This window comes from Lactuca serriola, chromosome 2 (assembly GCF_051521515.1).
Source record: "Lactuca serriola cultivar US96UC23 chromosome 2, Lser_US96UC23_V15, whole genome shotgun sequence".
NCBI lineage: Eukaryota > Viridiplantae > Streptophyta > Magnoliopsida > Asterales > Asteraceae > Lactuca > Lactuca serriola.
In genome coordinates, this window is record NC_136409.1 from 95930099 (window position 1) to 95949238 (window position 19140).

The window sequence follows — 19140 nt, forward strand, 5'->3', positions numbered from 1 at the left end:
ATGTGGTAGTGGTAGGGGTGAAATAGTCCCCATAACCGGTTGAGATAAATAGGAGGGTAGGTCGGGCACCCAAATATGCCTAACAGGGGTAGGTCGGACACCGCGGTATGTCTGACAGGGGTAGGTTGTGAACCCCGGTATGCTCACCAGGGTAGGTTGGGCACCCAGATATTCCTATCAATATGTTTATTGTATGATATCTGGTATGATGAGGGAACTCACCAAGATTTGTGCTTACGGTTTTCAGTTTTTGTTTCAGGTCCTTCTTCTTCGAAGGGAAAGGAGCTGGCACGATAGCAGCGCATCACACACACAATTTTCCGCAGATGAAATTCTTGGGATTTGTACTCTGACATTATTTTCCTATGATATGTTTTTGAGATAGTTGACTTATGGTTTTTCAAAATATGAGATAACATTGTTGGCATTTTCAGTAGTCTGTTTTATGAACCTTTAAATTAAAAATGAAATTTTTGGTCTTGGATTTTGGGATGTTACAAGTTGGTATCAGAGCTTTGGTTTGAGGGATTTAGACACATCTTCAGGGGTGTCTGGACTCAAATCGAGGGTTTGAAAGATTTTTACAAGAAAATAATCTTTTCTAAAAAGTAAAATAAAGAGTTTTGAGAAAGAACAAGGTGTGTGATGCGCGCAATCGGCCGAGCTCAAGTAAGTTTTCCCCAAGAGACCCATACATGTTATGTTATGATATGAACTGAGAATATGCAAACTTCATGCTAGATTAAGGATCTTGGAAGGATGCCTTATATGCCTACTGTATGTGTATGAGAACTGCATGCTAGATTAGGGCTAAGGATCTAGGAAGATGCCTTACGTGCCTGTTATATGTGCTTATTGAATTACATGCTAGAACTGATTAGTCAATGATATGATGGCCTAAAAAGGATATGCTTGTTTTGGTTACTCATTGCCCGAATGTTGTTTGCTTTGTGCTTTAGGAGTTCTAGTTATATTTGCCTAACTAGTAAACGAATATGTTAAGTTACATATTACGAGGACTTAATAATTTCAGAAGGTTAAGTTTAGCCCTATTTCATAGCTCTTGTTTGAGTCCAACCGTTGTAGGGTAGGACCTCTCATTCAAAGGATTATCTGATCTTAGTGATATGTAATGGTATTCGTTAGCTAGTTAGGTAAAGGTAGCATGGATTTCTTATACAACTGATGGCGGAGAGTAGGTCGGTGAGTTACCCTCGGGTAAGCCTAGGATGAGATTAGTGCAACAAGCAGTAGTAGTGAAAGGGACTTGGTGAAGTCAAGGCAATCCTTGAGGAAAGTACAGATAGATGTGGAAGGTAGTATGGTCCCATACTACTGAAAGCAGAGGATCTGTACTCGAGTCAAGGAGGGCTGAGATAGAACCAGGGAACTTGTAGGGTATGTGAGACCTCTCGAGGTTATGTATGACCATGAAGATTATGTGTTTTGTTTCAGAATGTTGGTGACATGTCACAGAGCAGGACGTTCAGGGTCTGGATCATTGATGTGCACGAAAGTACCCACTAATTTTAATATTTATAACCTAACTAACTTAAACTAACTATGCACTTATAGGCAGTGTACCTAATCAGGTTACAGTATAGCTTGGGTAAGTCGGGTGTCGATCACAGGGAACGGTGTTACTAATTAATCTACTTACTATTAAATTAACCTAATTATTAACAAGTTTAAAAGGGTTTTATCTGATTTTACAAGATTAGATGAACTTAAATCAAATTCAATAAGTAAAAACGCACTCTTGTTTAGTTTGAATCCACTTCTTCCTTATGGCTAGCTAATGATTACAGATGATTAAGTTGGTTTTTAGTTGTATTAGTAATTTAGTTCTAACTTTACCAATAATTAACTAATTCATGTCAAACCATGTATGTTCACAAATAATTAAACACAGAACTAATTATGAATGTAAACATGCTATGTAAGATTTGTTATATAAACGCAATTATAGTCACAATACACATTCTCTAGCACAACTAAGCTTATTTACTCTAATTACTCACTAAGATTGGTCAATCCTAGCTCTAACAATTCAATGCTCACTAAATCATTAGGTAAACAAGTTCATGCAGTTAATGGTCACTAAGCTACACAGAACATGCAATCAAACAATTAGAAAAACAAACATAAGCATGCTAGGTAATACCAGTCAAACACAAGCAATTTTTACCAACTAAACTTAATCCATAAAAATTGAGCTATTCATAAGTTGGAAGCTTCATCTAGCTAAACAAGAGTAGCTAGATTCAGCTGCTCATCATAGCAACTAATAAACCAACACAAATTGAAGTAATAGAAAACATGTTCTTAATTAACTAAAATATAGACCTTTACTCTTTTTGGTGTTGAAAACCTTTTCCAAAACCTTTCTTTCGCTCCAAATCGCCTTCTGGAACTCCTTCCTTCAGCCCAAAACTTCTCCCTCTCGTAATGATCAGGAACACTTAAATAGACTCCAAAATCTCGTGCCACGTCGTGGCTATCCAGGCCATGTCGTGGGCTCTAAGTTATCCGTACCGGGCAAGGATTCCTCCGAATCGCGATCTTTATCTTCAAGAATCCTCATGCCACGTCGTGTCCGACTTTGCCACGTCGTGGGTTTAGTAACTGTCGTGGATTTATTCATTTCTTATCTTCCAAGTCTCCCATGTTCTACATATTGTCACTTTTGGGCCCTCTCTTCGAAAATCCTTTTAATTGACTGAAAATAACAATTTAAAGTCATAAGTACCATTATTCTAAACATATTATCAACTTATTAATAAAAATGTACTTAAATATTGCCTAAAAATAGGTATAAATATGGAAATATCAAAATACCCCACACTTAGGCTTTGCTTGCCCTCAAGCAAATTTAAACTTAACCCTTAACTACTAACACCACATAGAACAATTCGACTCCAGCTCAGCCATTATGCCAAGATCTCAACGCATGCATTTGTGTCTAAAATTTTCCTAAAGTACCCCCCCATACTTTAAATACTCACAATCTTCATAATCACTCGCCCACTTTTTCCGAACAATGCTCATTTTATGCAACCCTTCGAATCCATCCGTAGAAAACCTCCCTATCCTCAAGATATTTTTATTTGAGCAACCTAAGCATACTTAATCTAGAATTACAATCTATGATACCACTATGGAGCTCTTTTGGAATTCTTCATTTCTTTGACATTTGATCTTTGATTTCTTTGAATTCGCCCTTTTGCTGTTTGATTTCTGGTATCTTCAACATTTCGAATTCCTTGGAATTTTGATCTTTTGATCTTCACTTTATTTGCTCCAAAATTCTTCAAACTTTTCTTGCAATTCTCTCTCTTTTTTAACATGTACCTCACTTTTTTCACTCAAAACCTACATGCTTAAGCAGAGGCCCTCAACCTCAACCTTTATTGGCTAATGATAATAATTTTCCTGGATACATTTCAGGTTTAGGCTGCTAAACATATTGCATCCCTCAAACCAAGCGGGGTTATGTTTTTGTTCCATGATTTCACTAAAATAAGGGAGGCCACAAATGCACTATAACGTATATTGGCTCAACTAAACATTTGAACTTTCATCGGATCATCCCACATAACACTAGCAATTACAGTTCAAATTATTATTACTAGATTCAATTATTAAAAATTTCAATTTTCAAATTTTCAATTTTACTATCAAATTCTATAATTATCTAGCAATTTACTTTTTCTACCCCTACCCGACACTTATTTCATACAATGCCCTCATTGTATGCATAAAATTAAAGAAAAGGGAGAAAAAGGAACAGACTCCCCTGGGATAGTGGCGTGAACTTCTCCAAAAGTGTGGAAAACGTGCATCCTGAATATGGACCTCCAAAAATAAAACTCGGTGTAGAACTGGATGAATATGTAAATAAACCACGAACATGACTCGAAACTTCAATTCTTCAAAGTGGATGCTAGTAAGTAGAAGAATGTGGGAAAGGATAGACTGATACACGTCGTGGAAAAGAGCACCACGTCGTGATATAAGATGAAAACGCGCACAACAAGCTCCTGTGTATTCTTCAAATTCCATGAGCGCCACGACGTGGTGTAAGGAGCCCACGTCGTGGAAACTGGACATCTCAAAAATGCCTTATTTCTTGATGCATCCTAGCAGCTTGACCAATGTATAAATGGTTTAAGACGCTTCTTTGTAAATATACTTCCCAACTGTAACCTCTCTCCTACTAACGTACCCCACACTTATCTTGAATTGTGGGTTCTAACTCACGACTCTAAGCTTCCTTGACTTGACTAAACAAACACGACTCTAGAGTTAACCTTATATGCTCCTTAGAATTCCAATGCTAATCTGAAAAGCGGAACAACCCAAAAGAAAGAGTAACATCATAGTTCAAGAAAGTTTTACATTACAAACCAAATTCAAACATAAAAGAAAACACTACTCAAAACAAAACAAAATAGAAAGAAAGTCAATCATCATCTCCTTGGTCCTGCGCTCCACTTGGTCCTACCCCGTCATTTTGTGGACGCCAAAGCTCCTCCCATGTTGGAAAATATGGATATTGTGGTGGCATAGAAGGCGGTCGGGTCACTCCCAAATGTGAATAAATACCCTCAGTAAGCTGGGTATGATAAATGGCGTGCCCCTGGAGGTTATCCAAATAAGTCCCCACCTGACTCTGAAAAGGGTCGGTGGGCACTCCCTATACATGCTGTGAAGTAGCACGCTCTCTCTCGATCTCTCCTCTAGCTTGCACATTCCGACGCCGCGGTCTGGCTGGTGGTTGCTGCCCTGGCTACACCTTCTATCGACGGTATAACAAAACGACCCCCGACATTCACCACTGCCCGCATAACTCCCAAGACTTGAATGGTCAAATCAGTGTCCTGGAATCGAGTAAGATTCCTCACAAAATCATGGGTCAAAATATGATACGACCTACCAAGGCGAGTAACCAAATGCCCCCTTGTAATCGGACTCCCGGGCCTAGAATTAGCCGCTTTCTTCCCCATGAACCTCGCCAACATATACGGTAAATCATAGAAAACCCCCGAGGTAATAAGAGTCCACAGATAAAACAAATTCTGAATAGGGACTTTATCGCCATGATGCTTGTGATTTATAGAAAAAGTGATCAGGCGTTGTAGAAATCGGAAAACAGGATTCTGAATTTGTGACTCACTTGAATCACGAGTATTATACTCATGGCTAGAAATGCCCCGCCAGAACTGAACATCCATAATACCGGGATTAAAATCCCGAACACATCCAAGTAGGAATGGTATGAAAAATGGATATTGAGTCTCCACTTCGGTATAAAGCCTCATCCGCCAAGCGAATTCCCTCTATAAACACCACCCAAACGAAACACAAGTGCCCGGTTGTAAGTAAAATCAATGGTGCGTTCCTCGAAGCATAGGGTAGAGAAAAACTCCACCGATAACTCCCGGTATACGGGTTCTTGAATTGCAAACAAATTCCTCCACCCGTGACAAGTGAAAGAAAATTGATCCCCTTTGTTTGTTTTCGTCCAATAGCGTTCCAACTCATCACCATTCCCACACCACCGAGCCATCCCCAATCGATAATTGGGGCTATCGCAAATTCCCTATTGTACAACCATCCCATCCGATTTTCATATGTAGTCAACAATGATCGGGGAATGTTTTAAGGAAACTGATATAAAGGATGTATACTCGCCACATCAATCGAGTTTTCCTCCTGTGGAATAGCTCTTCGTGGTCCCATTTCTGCATACGAAATCAAAGCAAAGCAGCAAACACCCAAAATATTAAAACAAATTAAACTGTCTGTTCAGAAGTCATGACGTGGCCAGGCTCGCCACGTCGTGGATCGCAGTCGTAACCTCTGTATAGATCGGTTAGTTTGTATGCGATTTCTACCAAAAATAATGCTTGGGGTTTTTTCCTATGGATATTTAAGGGACATGCAACCTAAAATCAACAACTAGTTTCAACCAATTTCGTGGATTACATAAACCCTAACCATGGAAATTTAAAATTGTAAGATATAACTACAATTAATGGGTAGAACACATACCAAGTAGAGTTAAATGACAAGAACTTGCAAGGAATTTGGAAGCAAATTAAGAAATTGGCTGTGGGGACCTTGTTCCCGTTCGTGCGGCAGTAGCAAATAGGGAGTGGGAGTATGCAGTCAAAGGGTTTTAAAGAAATGGTCCCCCATGACTTTTTAAAGGCCACGTCGTGGCTGGCTATGCCACGTCATGGACTTTGAAATTGTCATCTGATCCCGTGATTACAGTTTTACCACGACGTGGCTCTATCAGACCACGACGTGACAAATGCCTAATCGCAAAATTTTGTTAAATCACACATTTTTAATATCTACTTTGCATTTCATTTATTAATTAAAGCTCCCCACAGCTAATTCTTTACTAAGTATCAGTTATTAGATGATGAGTTGATATCTTCCTAATTAAAAACTCAAAAATTAAAAGAAAAGAAAATGCAAACCAAGCTCGGGTTGCCTCCCGAGAAGCGCTTCTTTTTCTTGGAGTCTTGAGCTGGACTCCGTGCCTTCTACGTTGAATCTTCTGAAGAGTCCACCACTAAAATCTTTTGTTCCTTGAATCGCCTCTTGTAAGCTTGAACTCTCCTTTTATATGCCTTCTTTGAATTCTCTTTTTTAGCACTGCCCTCTTCTTCAAGCTTGCGTTTTGTGCCCTTGGGTTCTTCCTTGCACTCTATAGCATCCTCCTCTTCTTTCACCACCGGCTTTGTCACTCTTGAAGTGACCTCCTCTTCATCACTTGTCATCTCCTCATCCTCTTTGCTCACCCAAGAAGGCAGACTCTTGTAAGCTATGACTTCAATCAAATATGGAACAGATGCCCTCGGTTTTGTTCTTTTGACTTGATGAACTGCCTTGATCTCTTCTTCCATAAGCTTTTCCAGTTCTTCTAGTTCATTGTCTTCATTAATTGTGAACACCTCTTCTTGAACATGATCCTCTTGAAAGTCATCTTGTATTCCAGAAACTTCTTGTTCATCTCCAACCCTCAAAGTGAGCTTAGACTCACGAATATTAACAAGAGCTCCAGCAGTGTTAAGCAATGGACGACCAAGGATAACTGGGACATCGGGATCTTCCTTCATATCCAAAACTTCAAAGTCTATTGGAAAAACAAATTTTCCAATTTTCACCAAAATATACTCCACTATGCCCTGGGGTTGTGTCACTGAACGGTTCGCCATGTGAATCTTCATTTTTGTAGCCCTCATCTTCTGAATTTCCAAATTTTGATAAAATGAAAAAGGCATCAAATTAATGCTAGCCCCATAATCGGCTAAAGCATTAACCTTCATTTTATTACCAAACTCACATGGAAGAGTGAGGCGTCCAGGATCCCCCATCTTTTCTAGTGTCTCTCCCAACACGGCTTTTGAGGTTTGTTCACTTAGAACCACCTTAGACTGCTTCTTTAATTGCCTGCGAGTGTCTATCAAATCTTGTAGTAATTTCTGATTCTCGGGAGTTTTGGATAAGGACTCGACAAAGGGAGTATTAATCGGGATCCCCTTCATATGCTTGACAAACTCTATATGCTCCTTCTCCAGTAGACTAAGTGCAGCTCGGGGTGGAAATGGCAACGGTGGCTGATAAACCGGAACGGGTTCAAAGGCTTTTTGATCAGATATGTGCCACGTCGTGGCCAGAGGAGTGCCACGTCGTGGCGAAGCTGTTTCAGCAACCCTTTCACTTTCGAACCTTGACTTCTTGGGTTTTGGATCGGGCTGCTGTGGTTCTTCTTCCAATGCCTCCAGGAACTCAGAGATTGCTTCTTCTTTAGTATCGATGGCCATTACATGAGATTGGGTCTTTATTTCGGGATTCTTCGGGGACAATTTTTCATGAACCAGAGTGGCTAGTTGACCAAATTGTACTTCAAGGTTATGGATGGAGGCTTGCTGATTCTTTGTTAAGGTTTGTTGTTCCATGATAGCAGAATCAGTGGCATCGTGTCTCTTTTCCGAAGCTTCCATAAACTTCATCAAAATGGTCTCTAGATCGGGTTTCTTCTCGGCTGGTGGCTGCTCCTTTTGATAAAAGCCTCGACCTGTCTGCCTATACTTCTCTTCTTTTTGCTTCTTATACTCTTCATATGGCAGCCACTCCTTCTTCGGTTTCCTCCAATCCTTATCAAACTTATCCCCACTAGAGTAGCACACTTGAGCTTTTCTGTTCCCAAACTCATCTACAGTGCAGTCCTCGGTCAAGTGTGGACCACTAAATCTTTCACAACCCACTCTTATGGCATGTATTGATTGGTCCATTTGTGTTATCCTTCGATCCAAATTGTTCAGCATGGCCATTACAGGTGCTATTTCTTGCCTAGGGTTGTGGTATTCGCGATAGTGCTTCGCGAATTCTTCAATCAGCTCCTTGACCTCCCTTGGATTTTTCTTTGTCAAAGGTCCTTGAGAATCAAGGAGTTGTCATGTCATAACGTTGACCCCATCATAGAAGATTGACATCTCATGTTGCACATTTAGATCATGCTGAGGGCAATTTCTGAGCAAGCCCTTGTACTGCTCCCATGCTTCGTATAATGACTCCCCCGGCTGTTGCTCAAAGTTGGCTATTGCCTTCTTGAGTTTGGCTATCTTGGATGGTGGACAAAACTAGTCCAGGAATTGCTCACGCATTTGAGCCCAAGTGGTAATTGTACCCGGTGGAAGTGCTTTTAACCATTCCTTAGCAGCTCCTTTGAAAGTGATGGGAAGCATTGTAAGCAAGACCTTGTTTCTGTTGACATTTGGGACATTGAAGTAATCCGCAATGTCATTGACTTCATCTAGATGCTTAAAAGCATCCTCATGATCTTTCCCAAAAAATGGGATATCCTTCAGTGCAGTCAATATGTGCCCCTTCAACTCGAATGTGGCAGTGGCAGGTATTGCGGACTGGACTAAACCGGGACCCATATCTTCTCGGATCTGCTTTTTGTAAGCTCCCATGGACATCTCTACAATTGCTGCCATCTCGTTCCTTGGCTCGTTCCGGGTTCGCTTGTGTGTTCTTCAAATTCCGGCTCGGTATCGTATTCGGACTCGGTTTGGACGGGTGTTTGATCCAAGTGCTCAAAATTGCTCTTGTGCCTCGCGGATGAACTTGAATCTCCTGTCTACTTTACCGACTTCCTTCAAAAAGCTGACTTCAATTCTTGTAAGGGCGTCTTTTTCTTGTGAATTGCATACTCGGGATCTTCAAGTGGTGGCACCAAGGGTGTGTTTGAGCATCTGGTCATGAACTCCTGCAACTTGCTAAACTAAAAACGTAAAACTGAACTAAAATAAGAAAAACTAACTAACAACTAAAAATCTAGTGTTTTAGATGTCCACGTCTTGGCAGGTATCTGGCCACGTCGTGGACTCTGTGACTGAAAAAAAATTATACTTTGCTGAAAAATTAACTTTTTGTGGTTTTTACTCCACAAGAAGGATCGATTAATTTAATGCAAATAAATAAGCTAAAAACTAAGCCGTTCTCCGATAACGGCACCAAAAACTTGGTGTGCACGAAAGTACCCACTAATTTTAATATTTATAACCTAACTAACTTAAACTAACTATGCACTTATAGGCAGTGTACCTAATCAGATTACAGTATAGCTTGGGTAATTCGGGTGTCGATCACAGGGAACGATGTTACTAATTAATCTACTTACTATTAAATTAACCTAATTATTAACAAGTTTAAAAGGGTTTTATCTGATTTTACAAGATCAGATGAACTTAAATCAAATTCAATAAGTAAAAACGCACTCTTGTTTAGTTTGAATCCACTTCTTCCTTATGGCTAGCTAATGATTACGGATTATTAAGTTGGTTTTTAGTTGTATTAGTAATTTAGTTCTAACTTTACCAATAATTAACTAATTCATGTCAAACCATGTATGTTCACACATAATTAAACACAGAACTAATTATGAATGTAAACATGCTATGTAAGATTTGTTATATAAACGCAATTATAGTCACAATACACGTTCTCTAGCACAACTAAGCTTATTTACTCTAATTACTAACTAAGATTGGTCAATCCTAGCTCTAACAATTCAATGCTCACTAAATCATTAGGTAAACAAGTTCATGCAGTTAATGGTCACTAAGCTACACAGAACATGCAATCAAACAATTAGAAAAACGAACATAAGCATGCTAGGTAATACCAGTCAAACACAAGCAATTTTTACCAACTAAACTTAATCCATAAAAATTGAGCTATTCATAAGTTGGAAGCTTCATCTAGCTAAACAAGAGTAGCTAGATTCAGCTGCTCATCATAGCAACTAATAAACCAACACAAATTGAAGTAATAGAAAACATGTTCTTAATTAACTAAAATATAGACCTTTACTCTTTTTGGTGTTGAAAACCTTTTCCAGAACCTTTCTTTCGCTCCAAATCGCCTTCTGGAACTCCATCCTTCAGCCCAAAAGTTCTCCCTCTCGTAATTATCAGGAACACTTAAATAGACTCCAAATTATCCGTACCGGGCAAGGATTCCTCCGAATCGTGATCTTTATCTTGTAGAATCCTCATGCCACGTCGTGGGTTTAGTAACTTTCATGGATTTATTCATTTCTTGTCTTCCAAGTCTCCCATGTTCTACATATTGTCACTTTTGGTCCCTCTCTTCGAAAATCCTTTTAATTGACTGAAAATAACAATTTAAAGTCATAAGTACCATTATTCTAAACATATTATCAACTTATTAATAAAAATGTACTTAAATATTGCCTAAAAATAGGTATAAATATGGCAATATCAATCATGTTCAGGTTTAGGTTCGGGTTCGGGTTCCGAGCCGATTGATGATCGATTTCGCAAGTTCATCTCGTCTGAGATTACAAGAAGCATCCTTTAGGCGAACCCGGTGATTTTCGAGTCGATCAAGGAAGGGATCGTTGAGTTGATGGAGGATTTCCTTAGGGCATTATGGAGGGACATGGCATCTAGTCAATCAGGGACGAACACACTCTCCTTCAAGGACTTCAAGGGATGTTGTGTGCTAGACTTTCAAGGGGTGAAGGACCTCATTCTAGCCAGGAGTTGGATTGCTGACATCAAGTCTACATAATTGATGAGGTTCTGCATTGAGGGGTCGAAGGTTTGGTATGCTGTAGAATGCTTGAGAGACAAAGCTAGAGACTGGTGGGAGGTAGTTAGTGATTCGTTGGGAGCCCAACCATTAAGGCTATGACTTGGTCGGACTTTGTGACCAGGTTTAGGGATGAGTTTGCGTAGGCTGTGGAGCTTCAGCAGCTGGCCAGGGAGATTCTGGATATAAGGCAGACTATTGATTCGGCGGAGGAGATTACTTCGAAGTTCAGGGAGAGGGCTTTAATGGTGACTCGGTACGCGGGGGATGAGGAGATAAGCACAACATGTTGAGGGTTGACATCCGGAAACATGTCAGCTACTCGGCATGCCCGACTTTAGATGACATGATTGCGAGGGCGAGGGAGAGGGAGATTGATATAGAGCATATCAAGAAGAGGAAGGTGGAGACTAGGCACGCGACTGAGGTTTTTAGGAAGAAACCCAAGCGATTCGACTCGATATTATAGGGCCACTAGGGCCGGATTCACTGCGGGAAATGCGGCAAGCCACACAAGGGGGTTTGCAGAGCTGGGGGATCGGGCTACTATAAGTGCGACAAGACTGGGCACTTTGTCAAGGATTGTACTGCCCCTATCCCCACTTTTCAAATATTAGACCTGATTTGCTTTCACTGCAATCAGAAGGGCCATAAAAAGGCCAACTGCTTGAGATTGGTACTAGCAGCGCCAGTGGTGGCGCCAGCTCCTGTGACCCTGCAGATCACGGATGGCCGACAGGGCAAGACATATGCTCTAATAGTGAGGAGCGGAGCCTTCCAACTGACTGCCGAGGAGGCACGTGCCGCATCGGATGTGGTGACGGGTATGATTTCTTCTCCCGAACTCTTATTACATGTCGGTTAAGATATTTATGTTTTATGTTTATGTGTTTTGCTTAGGATTGTTCCATGTGAATGGTATCCCAGTACATATGTTATTCGACTCGGGGCCTACCCGATCATTTGTATCTCTTGCACTTAGCAAGAGGTTTTTTTAGTGTTCGAGCATGTTGGATTGTCCTTTAGAGGTCGAGATTGCTGACGACTGATATGTTTGGGCATCGGAGGTCTATAGAGATTGTGTTTTGAGAACGTATGACGAGTGTTACCTCGTGGATATGGTTCCCATTCCTTTGCGTGGGAACAAGGTCATCATTGGCATGGATTGGTTGAGCCCTCATGGGGCGGTGATCGACTGTGTGCAGAAGCTGGTGCGTGTCAGGACCCCAAGTGGGGGAGAGTTGGTGATTCAGGGCCAGAGGCCGCAACGTGGACCAACTTTTCGCTCAGCAGCGAGGGCTAGGCATGTCACTCCCCCGAACCAGACAACAGAAACGTCCGGGGTTGGGTGACTTCATCTTGTAATATCATCACAGTGAATATAATAGAAACAAGGCAAGCATCATCATCACACGTACAATAATACAATAATACTAAGTTTACATCATTGTAATTGTTTACAAGTATTACATCCCAAAAATATCAATGTTTATAATAGCAACAAAATGCAACAAATTTTCACATGATCTTGATGTCCACCTGCTTAAAGATTTCCTGAGAATACAAATTATTTTGAAAACGGTGAACATATATAATGTTGGTGAGTTCATAAGTATGTTTGTATGAAAAGTTTGTATCACTTTGTAAACAACAGAAAATCCGATATTTCTTGTTAAAAAAGTAAATGGTTTGAACACTTTGTATCAAATCATGTGTTAAAGCATGTGTGTTCACTGTTTTGAAAATGTATAAAGGAAGTATTCCAGAAAATTCCATGTTTTCTGTTGTAAGTAGAAGGTGATGTATAATGTAAGTTTTTCTAGAAAATTCGATATTTTTTGCTTATAAAAGTGTTGTAGTATTAGAAACCCAAAGACCGTAACTTGGTGTTTGTATAGAATTGTAATTGCAGAATAGTTTATGTATTCCGTAAATTTTATAGTGGAGCTAATTTCTTTTTGAGTCGTTATAACCATACTTGATAATTACTGATCCGTCCGTCATGACGTTTTTCAGACGCCGACTTGTTTAAGGTAAGGTTTGTCACCCTAGACTGGCCTAGTCTAACTGTAGCGAACAACTCATGTGTGGGGTGTCAACCCTGTATAGATCTATACACAAACTCTCGCTCTCCCTCAATGAGACTCTGGTTATAACTGATGGGTTTTGAGCATTCTAACACTTCCTAAGTGTACATGCAACCCTAATAACCTTGGATCTATGTTTGTCTAATTATCATGCAAAGTTGAATTCCAAGGTTATATTCCTATCTAGCATACATGGGGAACAATTTTAACTTGAATCATAGATAGAATAACTTACCTTGTTGTTGCGTGTGTTCCTTGAAACCTTGTGAGCCTAGCACCCCAAGTGTGATGCCTCAAATGCTTCACACAACACCAAATGCTCTTGGAAAGACTCTTGAGATAACACACACTTCTCAAAATCGGCCAAGCCCTCTAGTTTCTTTTGTCTCAACTTGTGTAGCCGATTTTGGTGGAGAATATGCTTCTTATATAGTGTTGACACATCTAGGGTTACACCATGTAAACCCTAATGTGTCATGACTCTTCATTTCCATGACCCATGGGTTTGTAACTCCCATGGAGCATCCATGGAGCATCCTATGGGTAGAACCCAACTTGATAATCCATGGAGCCTCCTAGCCCACTATACATGATATGGATGATTTACATAATCAACCCATATATTTAATTAGTTATCCTTTGATCACTTAATTAATTCCAAATTAATTCTTTGATCAACTAATCAAATAATATTATTAATATATTAGAACTTATAATATATTAATAATCTCCAAGTGTTATTTCTCTCATTTAGTCTATCCAATTGCATGGTGCCATGCAACCCAAATGGACCATGCCGGGTCGGGTCAAGTACAAGCCCGAAATAGTTATGGACTTAGACACCTTATCCAACAGTCTCCCACTTGGATAAGTCTAATAACTATATCTCTAGTACTTCAGGAACCGACCGACAATCGTAGCTCTTTCAAGGTCTCTCAGAACTGAGAAGATGATGATACGCCATTTAAGATAAGTGATCATATAATCCTCTGTTCTAGATATCAGCCGGACAAATACATGGAACACGTCTTGCTTATTGTCCAGCATTTGTTTCCCGATTTCCGATTTGTTTGACATAGAACTTAATTGAACACATCAACTTAGTTCTGACCGGGCCCGGTACATGGGTCAAAACAAAATCATCGAGGGGCCCAGATATCAGCTTCTAATCCAAGAAGGAACAGATAAACTTCGACTCATATGTTTGTTCTACCACTCATTGAATTACACACAAAAGTACGTTTTATAACATCGAGTTACCAATGCGGTTTCGTACAGTCAATGCATAACCAACTTGTAAGTAACAAATCATATCTCTAGGTTTGAAGACTTATATGATTTTACCGTCTCACGATCACTCGAGATAGAATTCCATGAAGTGATTCCAGTAAGCGTGGGTTGTGTCCAATGCTCAGAACTTATGAGCACTCATGATTGTTGTAGCCTTGTCCAAGACCTCTACAACCAACCATGACAGTCTTGATTCATATCTACTTCCAACATATGACCGACTATGGAGGTTTGAATAATATGTTATACCAAACAAAATTATTCTGGAAGTCAAAACATGCAAAAGAAATATAGTAAACGATTGACAAGAGATAGCAACACTTTACTCATAAATAAAACACTTTTTATTCATCATCAAATGTCAATTACACTTTACAAATTTCCGGGTTATCTAACTACTAAAACTTATATCATCCTTCAGCCCTATGCTCCGAGCATGCTGAAGATGCTTAACCTTACTCAGTCCCTTCGTGAGGGGATCTGCTGGGTTCTCATCCGATGATACCCTCTTTGCCACGAGGAGTCCTTCTTCGATCCGATGTCTGATGAAATGGTATTTTCTGTCGATGTGTCTGGATCTCCCGTGATCCCTTGGTTCCTTGGCTAAGGCACAGCACTTTCACTATCACAGAAAATTTCCATTGGCTCTTTAATAGCTGGTACAACTCCAAGGTCTCCAATGAAGTTCTTCAGCCATATCGCCTCCTTTGCTGCTTCACTAGCTGCAATATACTCTGATTCACAAGTAGAATCTGCCACTGTCTCTTGCTTGGAACTCTTCCAAGAAATTGCTCCTCCGTTTAGGGTAAAGACCCAGCCCGACTGAGAGCGGAAATTATCCCTATCAGTCTGGAAGCTAGCATCACTATACCCAACAACTCTCAAGTCATCACTCCCACCGAGGGTAAGGACCCAGTCCTTAGTCCTTCGTAGGTACTTGAGGATATTCTTTACCGCAGTCCAGTGTGCCTTGCCAGGGTTCGCCTGATACCTGCTAACCATGCTCAAGGCAAACGCTACATCGGGTCGAGTACACGTCATAGCATACATGATCGATCCTACAGCCGAAGCGTAAGGTGTTCGACTCATTTCTGCTATCTTAGCTTCAGTGCTAGGGCTTTGTGTCTTACTCAATCTGGTGTTACTCTGGATGGGTAACTCTCCTTTCTTGGAATCCTGCATGCTGAATCTCTTCAGCACCTTATCCAAGTAGGTACTCTGACTAAGTCCAATTAGTCTTTTACTCCGATCTCTCAAGATTCTTATCCCTAGAATATAGGCAACTTCACCAAGGTCCTTCATAGCGAAACACTTCCCAAGCCAGGACTTTACTTCCTGCAGGGTTGGAATGTCGTTTCCTATGAGTAGTATGTCATCCACATACAATACCAACAAGCTAACTATACTCCCACTAGCCTTGACATACACACAAGATTCATCTTCACTCCTAGAAAAGCCAAATTCCTTGACCTTTTCATCAAAGCAAAGATTCCATCTGCGAGGTGCTTGCTTCAATCCATAAATGGATTTCTCAAGCTTACACACTCTATTAGGGTACTCGTTGCTGACAAAACCCTCTGGCCGACTCATGTAAACATCTTCAGCCAACTTTCCATTAAGGAAAGCGGTTTTGACATCCATCTGCCATATTTCATAGTCATGAAATGCAGCTATGGCTAACAGAACCCGAATAGACTTAATCTTGGCTACCGGAGAAAAGGTCTCATCATAATCCACTCCAGGAATTTGAGAGAAGCCCTTTGCAACCAGTCTAGCCTTATAAGTGTGTACTTTACCATCCATGTCGGTCTTCTTCTTGAAGACCCATTTGCACCCTACTGTCTTACGACCTGGTACATTTTCAACCAAGTTCCAAACTTGATTGTCATACATGGATTGTATCTCGCTATCCATAGCCTCCTTCCATTTAGCAGACTCGGGGCCTGCCATGGCTTCCTCGTAGCTGTTAGGGTCATCTTGACTTACTAGTGTCTCATCACTAATAAGTGTCTCACCTTCTGCAGTAATATGGAATCCATAGTAATGCTCAGGTGCACTCCTAACTCTCGTGGAACGTCTCAGAGGTACAGATTTGTCAATTGGCTCAACAGGAGTTTCCTCCTCAGGTTGAGGGCTAGAGTTTGAAGTTCCTTCACCGCTTGATTCTCGAATTTCTTCAAGATCAATTTGTCTCCCACTGTCTCCTTGGCTTATAAACTCTCTTTCTCGAAAGACACATCTTCTTGCTACAAAGACCACATTGTCACTAGGTCTGTAGAAGAGGTAACCAAAGGATCGCTGTGGGTAACCGATGAAAATACACCTCTCGCTTCGAGGTTCGAGCTTATCATGAGTCTCGCGTCTCACGAAAGCCTCACAACCCCAAATCTTGATGTGGTCTAGTTTAGGTACTTTACCAGTCCACATCTCGTGAGGAGTTTTGGCAACTTTCTTTGTAGGGACTAGATTAAGAATATGGGCGGCAGTCTCTAAGGCATACCCCCAGAATGAGATTGGTAGCGTAGCTCGACTCATCATGGAACGAACCATATCTAACAAGGTTCGATTACGCCTCTCAGCCACACCATTCAACTGTGGTGTCCTGGGAGGTGTCAATTGTGAGACTATCCCACATTCCCTTAGATAGTCGAGGAACTCTGAACTAAGATACTCACCACCACGATCGGATCGAAGCATCTTAATGTTCCTGCCCAATTGATTCTCGACTTCCTGTTTAAATTCCTTAAACCTCTCGAAAGTCTCTGACTTATGCTTGATCAAGTAGACATATCCATATCTACTATAATCATCAGTAAAAGTCAAATAATAACGATTAGCATCCCTTGTGGCATGTTTGAATGGTCCACACACATCCGTGTGTATAAGGTCCAACAAACCTTCACCCCTCTCACACGAACCTGTGAAGGGTGACTTTGTCATTTTTCCAAGTAAGCATGATTCGCAACTATCATCTGACTTTAGGTCAAACGACTCCAAGACTCCATCCTTTTGGAGTTGGCCTATGCGCTTCTTGCTTATATGTCCAAGACGACAATGCCATAATGATGCTTTATCCAGGTTATTATTAGTAGAATCAATACACAAAACATTATTTCCTAAGTTATCAACAACAGATACAGCTTCATACACACCATCACAAGGTAATGCTTTAAAATAAAGAATATTATTAAAGAAAGCATCAATAGAACCAACTTCATTATTAAATGAAAAGGTAAACCCTTGTTTGTACAAAGCATGAAAGGAAATAATATTTCTTGCCATTCCTGGCGAATAACAACACTTATTCAAATCTAAACTAAACCCACTACTTAGCGATAAAGTATAAACTCCAATCTTGGTAACAGGTATAGCTTTCCTATTCCCCATGATCAAGTTTATCCTTCCTTGCTCCACATCCTCACTTCTTCTTAGTCCCTGCAAGTCACAACAAATGTGAATACCACACCCGGTATCAAGGACCCAAGAATTAGAATGGGGTGAGTTATTAGAAATGATAGTGTAAATACCTGCATGGTTGGGTTTAACTTTCCCATCCTTCACATCTTGCTGGTATTTTGGGCAGTTCCGCTTCCAATGAGCTATTTCATGGCAATAGAAGCATTCAGCCTCTTTTGGGTCAGAAGAAGGAGTAATGAAACCTTTCTTGGTTCCACTTGAAGAAGAGCCATCAAGGGTCCGAGCCTTGGTACCCTTCGAAGATCTCTTTCTCTTCCTCCATCGATTCTTCCCGATTGCCAAAACCGGAGTAGAGTTATGAGTAGGAGTGACAGCAACCGACTTCCCCTTAAGACCTGTTTCTGCGGTCTTGAGAAGTCCCTGAAGTTTGCTGAGGGTGACTTCTTCCTTGTTCATGTGATATGTCATGCGGAATTGATCATAGCACGATGGTAAGGAATGCAAAATAATATCTATTGCAAGATCCTCCGGGAAGTTCACATTAAGCTTCAGCAAACGATCCACATACCTTTGCATTTTCTACATGTGGCTCGTGACGGATTCCCCGTCCTTCATCATGGTTGTTATCATGGAGCAGATGATTTCATACCTCTCTTGTCTTGCACTTTGATGGTATCTTTCCATCAAATCTTGGTGCATGTCATAAGGGTAGAAATCCTCATAAGACTTTTGGAGTTCCGCTGTCATCGTGGCCGTCATGATGCAAGCCACTTTCGTAGCATCCCTTTCATGTGCCCGAAATTCAGCGATCTCCTGAGGAGTTGCAGTGGACTCATCAATCTCCTTAAGCTCCTTGTCAAGGACATATTCTTTGTCCTCGTAGCGGGTAATCATCCTGATGTTTCTGATCCACTCATTGAAGTTGGATCCATCAAAGGTGACTTTCCCACACAAGTTCATAAGGGTAAAGGAGCCATTAGGATTAGAGCCAGAAGCATTGTTGAAAGACATCTGAAGGAAAGAGGACAAGATTAGTTTAGATATAAGAGAGTCCTTAATAAAACACCCAAATGTAATATTAAGGCTAGGATCCAATCACAATATAATATAACTTAGAAGAGGTATGCCGTAATCTAAGCTATATCATATTTGAAAGGTAGGTGAATGACGATTCACCAATTTCCACCACGAAAACCGCAATATT

At 40.6% G+C, this 19140-nt stretch overlaps 1 non-coding gene across 1 annotated transcript; it reads left to right on the plus strand.

Moving 5' to 3' along the window:
• Positions 1-8529: 8529 nt before the first annotated feature.
• LOC145091112 (small nucleolar RNA R71) lies at positions 8530-8636 on the plus strand. The gene has a single exon (XR_013702000.1). It is a non-coding gene; the product is annotated as a small nucleolar RNA R71 (small nucleolar RNA).
• The last annotated feature ends 10504 nt before the right edge of the window (positions 8637-19140 follow it).